The sequence below is a fragment of the Bos mutus genome, chromosome 19 (assembly GCF_027580195.1).
Source record: "Bos mutus isolate GX-2022 chromosome 19, NWIPB_WYAK_1.1, whole genome shotgun sequence".
Classification (NCBI taxonomy): domain Eukaryota; kingdom Metazoa; phylum Chordata; class Mammalia; order Artiodactyla; family Bovidae; genus Bos; species Bos mutus.
In genome coordinates this window covers 3,374,473-3,383,433 of record NC_091635.1, presented here as the reverse complement: position 1 = coordinate 3,383,433, position 8,961 = coordinate 3,374,473, and positions in this window count along the sequence as shown.

The following is an 8,961-nucleotide window of genomic DNA, read 5'->3' as shown; positions in this document are numbered from 1 at the left end:
CAATATCTTCTCCATGTGGCCAGATTCTGGTTCTTGCTGGAATATTTTGGTAAAATATTGGTAAATGGCAGGCCATGAGAATATAGTACATGATTTTCCGTAGATTGCTGCTACTTCTGCTAAGTCGCTTCAGTCGTGTCCGACTCTGTGCGACCCCATAGACGGCAGCCCGCCAGGCTCCCCCATCCCTGGGATTCTCCAGGCAAGAACACTGAGTGGTGTCCAAATTTGCACCCCCCCAGATTCACCTGAGGCAGATGAAACACACTCAGAGTTACTAGTCCACCCTTGGAGATCCTGAAATTCAGGAGAGAGTCCCAGGGGAATGTGTTTTGAAAGCATCTCAGGTGATTCTAATCAGAGCTGGACACCGCCACCATACCATTCAAACGAAATTTCTAGACTCATTAATCATGTAACAGTTTTGAAAAATGTTATTTTCCTAGCAGGAGAATTTTTTTTTTTTTCCTCCTTTAGGTTGATAAACCAGTGGGCAAGGTCGGGAAATGCTCAAGGGAGCATTGCCTAAGGTACAAAAGATGGCCTTTAGCTTTATTTCAAGCTTTCGTCTTACCGGATGGGGTACGTAGACTCAGGGTAGGAGATTAATTATTACACACGAAAGAGGAGAATTTCTGAAACGTGGAAGACCCCCTGGGGGAGGGCATGGCAACCCCCTCCAGTATTCTTGCCTAGAGAATGCCATGGACAGAGGAGCCTGGCGGGCTACAGTCTACCGGGCCACAAAGAGTCGGACACGACTGAAGAGAATAAGCACGCGTGCATCTGCAAATAGAAAGAAAACAAGAGCAAAGGCAGAGGGTTCTCGGGTCACCTGGTTCAGAACCTGCTGCCTAAATTTTTACTACTTGTATTTATCAGTTATCTCCATCATCATCTCTGATACCACACATAGATAACCAAAGGCTGTCACATGCTAATAATATATCAATAATATTATATGTCATAATAATAATATATCATATATAATAATGTATATTAGAGTCTAAAGATCTAGTTTGGAAGTCATCATCAGAGGTTACATTAATATCAACTCTCTGCCTCTGAGCAACTAAGCCCGAGCACCGCAGCTGTGCTCCGGGCCGGGAGCGGCACATGCTGACCCCGCGTGTGGCAACCATTGCAGCCCAGGGGCCTGGAGCCCGAGCTCTGCAACGGGAGAGGCTGGGGCACCGCAGCTCCAGGGCAGCTCCCGCTCAGTGCAACTAGAGAAAGTCGACGCAGCAACGAAGACCCGGCACAGCCAAGAATAAACAAATAAAAATTACTTTAAAAATATCAGCTCTCTTCTTTAAAACTAGAGTCCTCAGGGGATCAAATCTAATGACTAGCAAGGCCCAGGGATCCTCAGACTTGGTGATCACTGACCATGGCCATGTGCAGCCAAGACAGAATAAAACAGAAGCCTTCCCCCGAGATAATTTGTTGGAGCCGTCACATGTCGTTTTCAATTTCACGTTGAATCGCAACTCTCCAACATACGCCCAGACGATGATGCATTTTTGGAAATGCCAGAAGACATTCCACAAGGAATGATTTCATACTTGATTGTCTTCAGGAAGCTAGAGTTAATGGTTGTTTAATAAGGATTATTTAAATGATACAACTGACCCCCTTCTCCTATTGCTAATTTCCTTCCTTTCCCCTCCCCCCACCAGCGGTGAATAGTACTGCATTTTTAACCATTTAATTGTACTTGGAAAATAAGTTCAAAACATAATTTTCAAGCTTTCAATTCATACACTGCTAACTGGATTTTAGGTTCTAAAAACGATAAACTAGTTTATTGAAAGCATAATCCTTATGGAGTGAAGAGTAATAAAGGCTTTCATGCTTTTGCTGACCAGCAACCAGAACTGAGAGGCTCTTTAAGGCGAAGGGATGTTGCTGAAATGGACTGTGCCCCTGAATCTTGTCACCCACATACTCTGCTGGAAAACCGATGCTGGTGTCAGGCAGTACATGAGTGAACAAGATCCTTGTTTTTAAGACAAGGCATGGAGCAAAATATTGTCAAAATAGGCTTTTCCAAGGTGTATTTATTTTTATTTTTAATGGAACAAAATTATTCCCAGCTGTGCAACATTCTCACCATGCCCATTACTTTTTAATGAATCTTACAATAAGATGATTAATTCTGCACACTTGGAGGCTCTGGGCTGGATGTTGTTGATCAAGCAATTACACTAATCCACTTCTGCTTATTTTTTTGGAAGCCCGACGGTGAAGGTACAATTTCCCCCTTTTGGAATAATCTCTCTATAATTATTAGGCACGTGTGAAGGAGTTTTACACACGTTTCTAAGGACTCCCATTGTTATTAATAACCAATGTTAAGCTGCAAACAACAACCAACCTGTCTTATTCCAGCTGATAAAGTTCATGACGTCTCTTGGTTTCTTTGCTCAGCTTAGCCTTTGACATCATTGCATTGGCATTAAGACATGATCACGATGTTTTCTATTGTATAAATGAAATAAAAACACTATGGAAAACAAGCCACTATTTGGCTTAGATAGCCAAGCATGCGCAGCTCCTGTTAAAATGATGAAAGGAAAGAAATAAAAAAAAATAAAGGTTCCAGAGTGTGCAGTGGAAAATGTTACAAGGAGTATGGGTTAGAGCAGGGAGGTCTGTGTAGGTTGTTGGTGATGAATGTGGGTCTCAGAACCATGAATTGATTGGCTTTTTTTTTTAATTTTTATTTTGTATGGAAATATAGTTGTTTCAGGCTTCCTTGGTTCTCAGAGAGTAAAGAACCCACCTGCCAATGCAGGAAACATAAAAGACGGGGCTTCAGGCCCTGGGTCGGGAAGATCCCCTGGAGAAGGAAATGGCACCCCACTCCAGTGGGAGAAGCCCATGGACAGAGGAGCCTGGCGGGCTACAGTCCATGGGGTCACAAAGAGTCAGACACGACTGAGTGACTAACACTCTCACTTTCTTAGTTGTTTTACAGTGCTGTGTTCGTTTCAGGCGTATAGCAAAGTGATTCATACATGTATATTCTTTTTCAGATTCTTTTCCCATATAGGTTATTACAGAGTATTGGGCAAGGTTTTGATGAGATTTCTTGATTAGGACAGGCAACACACGTGGCCTCAACCTCACGTGGAGAGTCTCTGGGTCATAAGAAATGATCTCACAGTGGAGATGAGTACTGTCAGCATTTCACACTGCACAAGCAAAGGGTGAGAATCGCAGACCAGCGGACTAGGACAACTGAATTCTACGACGGTGCTTTTAGCCTGTGTTTTTCTTTCCTTTCTGTAGACGACCGAAGGTGTGCGGAGTCTCCCACTCCTTCATGGACCTCACTGCGTCAGGCTGAGCTGTAGGGACGATCCAATAGTCAGTCGTTTTTGACTAATGAAAATGGCAATCTGTATGGTTTGAAATAAGAAGTATACCAAGTAAGTCTGTAACATGAGTTTCTTTCTTCCTTACTTGATTCTTTTTGTTGTTCTCAGTTAATGTTATAGGATAAAATATATTCATTTTTTAAAAAGGAATTGGCATATAGTTGCTTTGCTATGTTATGTTAGTTTCTGTGTACAAGGAAGGGAATGCGCCGTATGTACACATACACCCCCTCCCTCTGGCACCTCCCTCCCCCGCATCCCACCCCTTAGGTCATCACGGAGCCCTGGGCCAAGCTCCCTGTGTCTCACAGCAGCTGCCTGCTGGCGGTCTATCTTACACGTGGTGGTGAATGCACCTCGGTATATTTGCCGCTCTCTGCATCCTCCCAGCCTCTCCTCCCCACTTCATGTCCGTGAGTCCATTCTCTGTCTGCATCTCTGTCCCTACCCTGCAAATAGGTCCGTCTGTACCTCTTTCCTATACTCATATACAGGCTTTAGTACATGTTGTTTTTCTCTTTATGACGTCCTTCTCTCTGTATGACAGTCTCCAGGTTCAGGAGGGTCCCTGAGTGGATTTTTACCCCCTTCTGAGGACAGAGCACACTGTCCTGAACCACTCTTTCCTCTAGAGAAGATTCAGGACTGCTTTGGAAGGAAGTGGGGGAAGATGAAAACAGAGAGCCCTGCGGGTGTGATGGCTGGAGGTCTCGTTTCAGTGGAGTGGAAAAGTGGAATGACAGCTGTACTGGGAAAGGGAAGTGCGTTATTGAAGCAGAAGTACTCTTGATGGTAGGGCATTTTTCCGAGGATTATCTGTTCATTCCATTCCCTTAAAAACCAGCAGTGAAGGATTTGAATTTTACTAGCTTCAAAGAACACACTTATCAAATTTGAAGGGAATTAAACTGCATAGGCATGAAATTATTTTCTGCTGTCTCTCTTGTATAATTTTAAATAATGTAAAATCAAATTTTACCTTGTATTATTTATATTATACACGTATGTCACTGCATGAATTAAACATTCAACAATACGTATTACAACATAGGACTTAAAACTCAAAATCATGCATGGTCCTAATTATTGGTGATTTACAGGTTGTTATGTAAAATTTATATATTTTGAAATTGCTTTTGGTGGCTTGGACTGAGCCCTCGTGACACAGCTTTGAGACCAAGCTCCATGGAGCACGCACGGCTTTACAAGCTTTCTATTTTCCTTACAAGAAAATGTCAAGCTTATTTAGTCATTATGCTCCTCACATAAATACCTTCTTAACCGACTTACAGCTATGCTGCTGCTGCTGCTGCTGCTGCTGCTGCTGCTAAGTCGCTTCAGTCGTGTCCGACTCTGTGCGACCCCATAGACGGCAGCCCGCCAGGCTCCCCGGTCCCTGGGATTCTCTAGGCAAGAACAGTGGAGTGGGTTGCCATTTCCTTCTCCAATGCATGAAAGTGAAAAGTGAAAGTGAAGTCGCTCAGTCGTGTCCGACTCCTAGAGACCCCATGGACTGCAGCCTACCAGGCTCCTCCATCCATGGGATTTTCCAGGCAAGAGTACTGGAGTGGGGTGCCATTGCCTTCTCCGCTTACAGCTATGAAGGCTTTAAAATCTGTCTTGTATAAAATGTGGCCCATATTGGAAAATTTCTTATGTAGCCAGAATGATTTCTTTTGATATTATTGGTGTGTCCTTTCTTTATTCTTCAATATGTTTTTCAAATTTGCATTTATCTATTTACTGATTTATTTTTACTTATGAAATTATGATGCTGTTTGTACACAATAATGTCATGTCTGTATATGAAAAAGAAAATGACGCTAATTTTAACTTGAAACTTTGTAGACTAAGCCGGACTATAAAACCAGGCGCAGGCCATGAAGCTTCTGTACCTTTCACTGATTCCCTTAATAACAGACTATTATTATATTCAAACTTTTTTACACACACTTGTGCAGCCAAACCCAAAGCAAAACATCTAAGAGTGCAAATCTGTCTTACGTTGCCTCATCCGTAGATCATATAAGGATATGAGAGAGAGTGTGTGTGTGTGACATAAATAAAAATACCAGAAAAATTACCCTTCTTAAAGACTTTGGATTTTATATTTCACGTCTAACACTCAAGCTTTGGCAGTTTGGCAGTTGAAAGCGTAATAGTTTTCTTTTTAAAAATAATTGATATGCATTTGTTTATCTTTGGCTGTGCTGGGTCTTTGTTGCTGCGGGCTCTTTAGTTGCGTGAAGCCAGGGCTGCTCTCCAGCTGTGGTGCGCGGGCTTCCCATTGCGGAGGCGTCTATTGCTGCGGAGCATGCGCTCTAGACACACGGGCTCAGCATAGGCTTAGCTGTCTGTGGGATCTTAGCTCGCCCATAGGGGATCAGAGCCCACGTCCCCTGGATCGGCAGGCAGGTCCTTAACCCCTGGACCACAAGGGAAGCCCCGTCAGCGTGTGTTCTTTCCCCTCCCACCACAGTTCACTTCGGACTCTATCTGGTTGTCCACACTCCGGAGGTTCCCCCGCACCGGCTGGGGTCTTGCATTTGGATTCAGTTCTGATGCTGTCTCCCTGGACTCAGTGTCAGAAGCCATCAGCTAAGCCCTCAGTCCGCCAAGCCACCCCCGCTTCAGACTGCTGTCAGAATCCGAATCATTTTCACCTGTTATTTTTGGTGTCCTCCACGTTCTGCGGTTGTGCAGCAAACGCTTTTCACTCTGGACTGGCTGATGACCTGCTGGCCTACTTCTGTTTTATGGCTACGAAATCAGACTTTGAAAATATTGGCATTTTAACTCCATGGAGATTATTTTATTGAATTCACTGGAAGCAGTATTTTGGCTTTTTTTTTTTTTTCGGTCTGTATTTTCAGGAAGGAAAGGTGAATTCCTAGGAGAATTAGGAAGAGAATAGTATTCCCTTCCTGAATGCAATTCAAAGAGCTTGCTGAATCATTGCAGTCATGTTAGAACCTGTGAAACCCCCACCAGCCATGGGAAGGTGTTGAAGGGCTCGGAAAGGGGTGATGGACTTGAAAGGGTCCTCCCCATCTGGCAATTCCCCCAATGACCAATCTGAAAGCAGGCCGGGAAGGCAGAAGGCTCGAGTGATACTTGGCGAGTAGGATTTTCCACCCACGTTCAGGAAATGGGTGAGACAGAAGCCACAGGGCGGCAGCCGCTCGGCCAGGAGGCTGGAAAACACGCTCCTTCCTCCCTTACTGCCTCACAACACCCGAGCACATCTCTTTGTTTTTGTAAGGAAATAATTAAAGATACAGACATTTTTAAAAAACCATTGACCTGTCTCTTTTTACACATTAAAAAAAAAAAAAAAACTTTCTTATGATACAATTATTTCAAGTATTTCTTTCATTGCATCAGACAAAAGTATCAATCTGGACAATAATGAGGAGATTGGTGTACCTTCCCGCAGTGGGAGTATTGAAGGCAGTTTCTGCCAGCCTCATGGCGTGATTAGGAGATTTTTATTCCTGTGGTTAAGAGGTCTAAGGCTACTTTACACCAGACTACATTTCTGAGGCCAATCTTAAGCTATATATACACGTGGGAAAACAAAACATGAATTCTATAGTTCCCTTATCTCTGACCACTGCCCCTCCCGCTTCTGTTCACTTTCAACACAGAAAATGCTGAGAATATTGAAAGGCCATATAATATGTATCATAAATTTTTTATTAGGCATTTTGTTCTTTCTGTTGTTTAGTCAGTCTCTACAAACAGTAGCTGCTTGTTGATTAGAAACTATTATGGGATACAACTATATAGCAAAGTGTTCCTCCTCAACAGAGTCTCCAATTTTGACATAAACGGTGGGCATTGAGAATGTTAGTACGCGTAACGCTGGTCCATGAGGTTTTAGAGGAAAAAAAATAAAAGTCTACAGATTTCACAAAGAGATTAAATTTTACCTTAATTAGGAAAGAAAAACAGAAGTTTTACATTTTCTATGTTCATTTCCTTATAACCACTGATCTCAAAGAATACTAAAAATATGATGTTTTTGTTATATTTCCTATCACAGAGGGGACTTTTGTTTGCTTTGTTTTTCCCAAAATATACTTGCATTATAGTACTATATATCAATCCATCATTTTAGGAAACATGAATAAAATAGTTTCCCTTGTTTTATTTTTCTGTTGAGAAACCTACAGTCTTTCAAATGGTTATTTCCCTAAACGTAATTTTTCTTTTCATTTTCCCCTCTCTGGCTTCTGTCAAAATTTTTAGTAATTTTTATCAGTTTGATTATGATGTGTCTGTGTCAGGGTGTGGACTTTTTTTTTTTTAAGCTAATTCTGTTTTAGATTTCCTGAGCCTCTTGATTCTGAAAATTTACATCTTTTTCAAAATTTGCAGAGTATTCAGCCATTGTTTCTTCATTTTTCTGTGCCACATTCTTTGTAGAACGCTGACGTCATGACTCAGACTTTTGGAATTATCCCCCAGATAATTCCAGATAATTCCCAGATAATAATCCCCCAGGCTCTGTTCATTTTTTTTTTTCAATTTTTTTCTCTATTGTTCAGAATGGATAATTTCTATTGATATATATTCACATGATCTTTCCACTGTTATTTCCATTTTGCTATAGATTTAAAATTTTTTTTAAATAACTTTACTTTTAGATTCTAATTTTTTATGTGGCTCTTTTTAATATCTTCTGTATCCCTGCTGAGACTTTTCATTCATTTCAAGGGCATTTTATCTTACTTCCTAGAGCCTTTATTATGCTAGTTGTTATGAACTGTCTGATAATTCCAACATTAGCATCATCTGTTTATTCCCCTGCAAGTCATTGATATCTTCCTGATTCTTCACAATGATTGTGGATTGCATCTTTAACTTTTTAAATATTACAGTATGAACTTCTGGAACTTCTAGAAACCCTATGGATTGTTTTCACAGACAATCAGTTCAGTTAATAACATAAGTAATGACATATCTTTCAATATCCATTCAGTTTTGTAAACCATATAGTACGATTCTAATGTTTTCCATATGTGTACTCACCAAAGAGAAATATGAATATTTCTGATATTGTCCTGCAGGTCTCTTGTTGTTTAGTCGTTCAGTTGCTAAGTCGTGTCCTATTCTTTATGACCCCATGGACTGTAGCCGCCAGGCTCCTCTGTCCATGGGATGTTCAGGCAAGAATACTGGAGCGGGTTGCCATTTCCTCCTCCAGGGGATCTTTCTGACCCAGAGATTAAACCTGTGTCTCCTGTGTCTCCTTCATTAGCAGGCGGATTCTTTACTACTGAGCCACCAGGGAAGCCCCCTACGGGTCCCTAAGCCTCTGTTAATGCTTTTCTTTGTTGATAATTTTTCTCTTTTTTCATATTGAATAATAATTATTAATCGATCTTAGGTTCATTTACTCTTTAGTCTGTTATCCCCATCCTGCCATCGAGCCCATATAGCGAATATTTTATTTTGATTATGTTCATTTGATGTGCAGCATCAAATCATTCAGATGCAGAACCCTGCTCCTGACTAGCCCACCGCTCATCCTCATCCCCAAGACAGAGCAAAAAGTGGAAAGAGTAACAGTGAG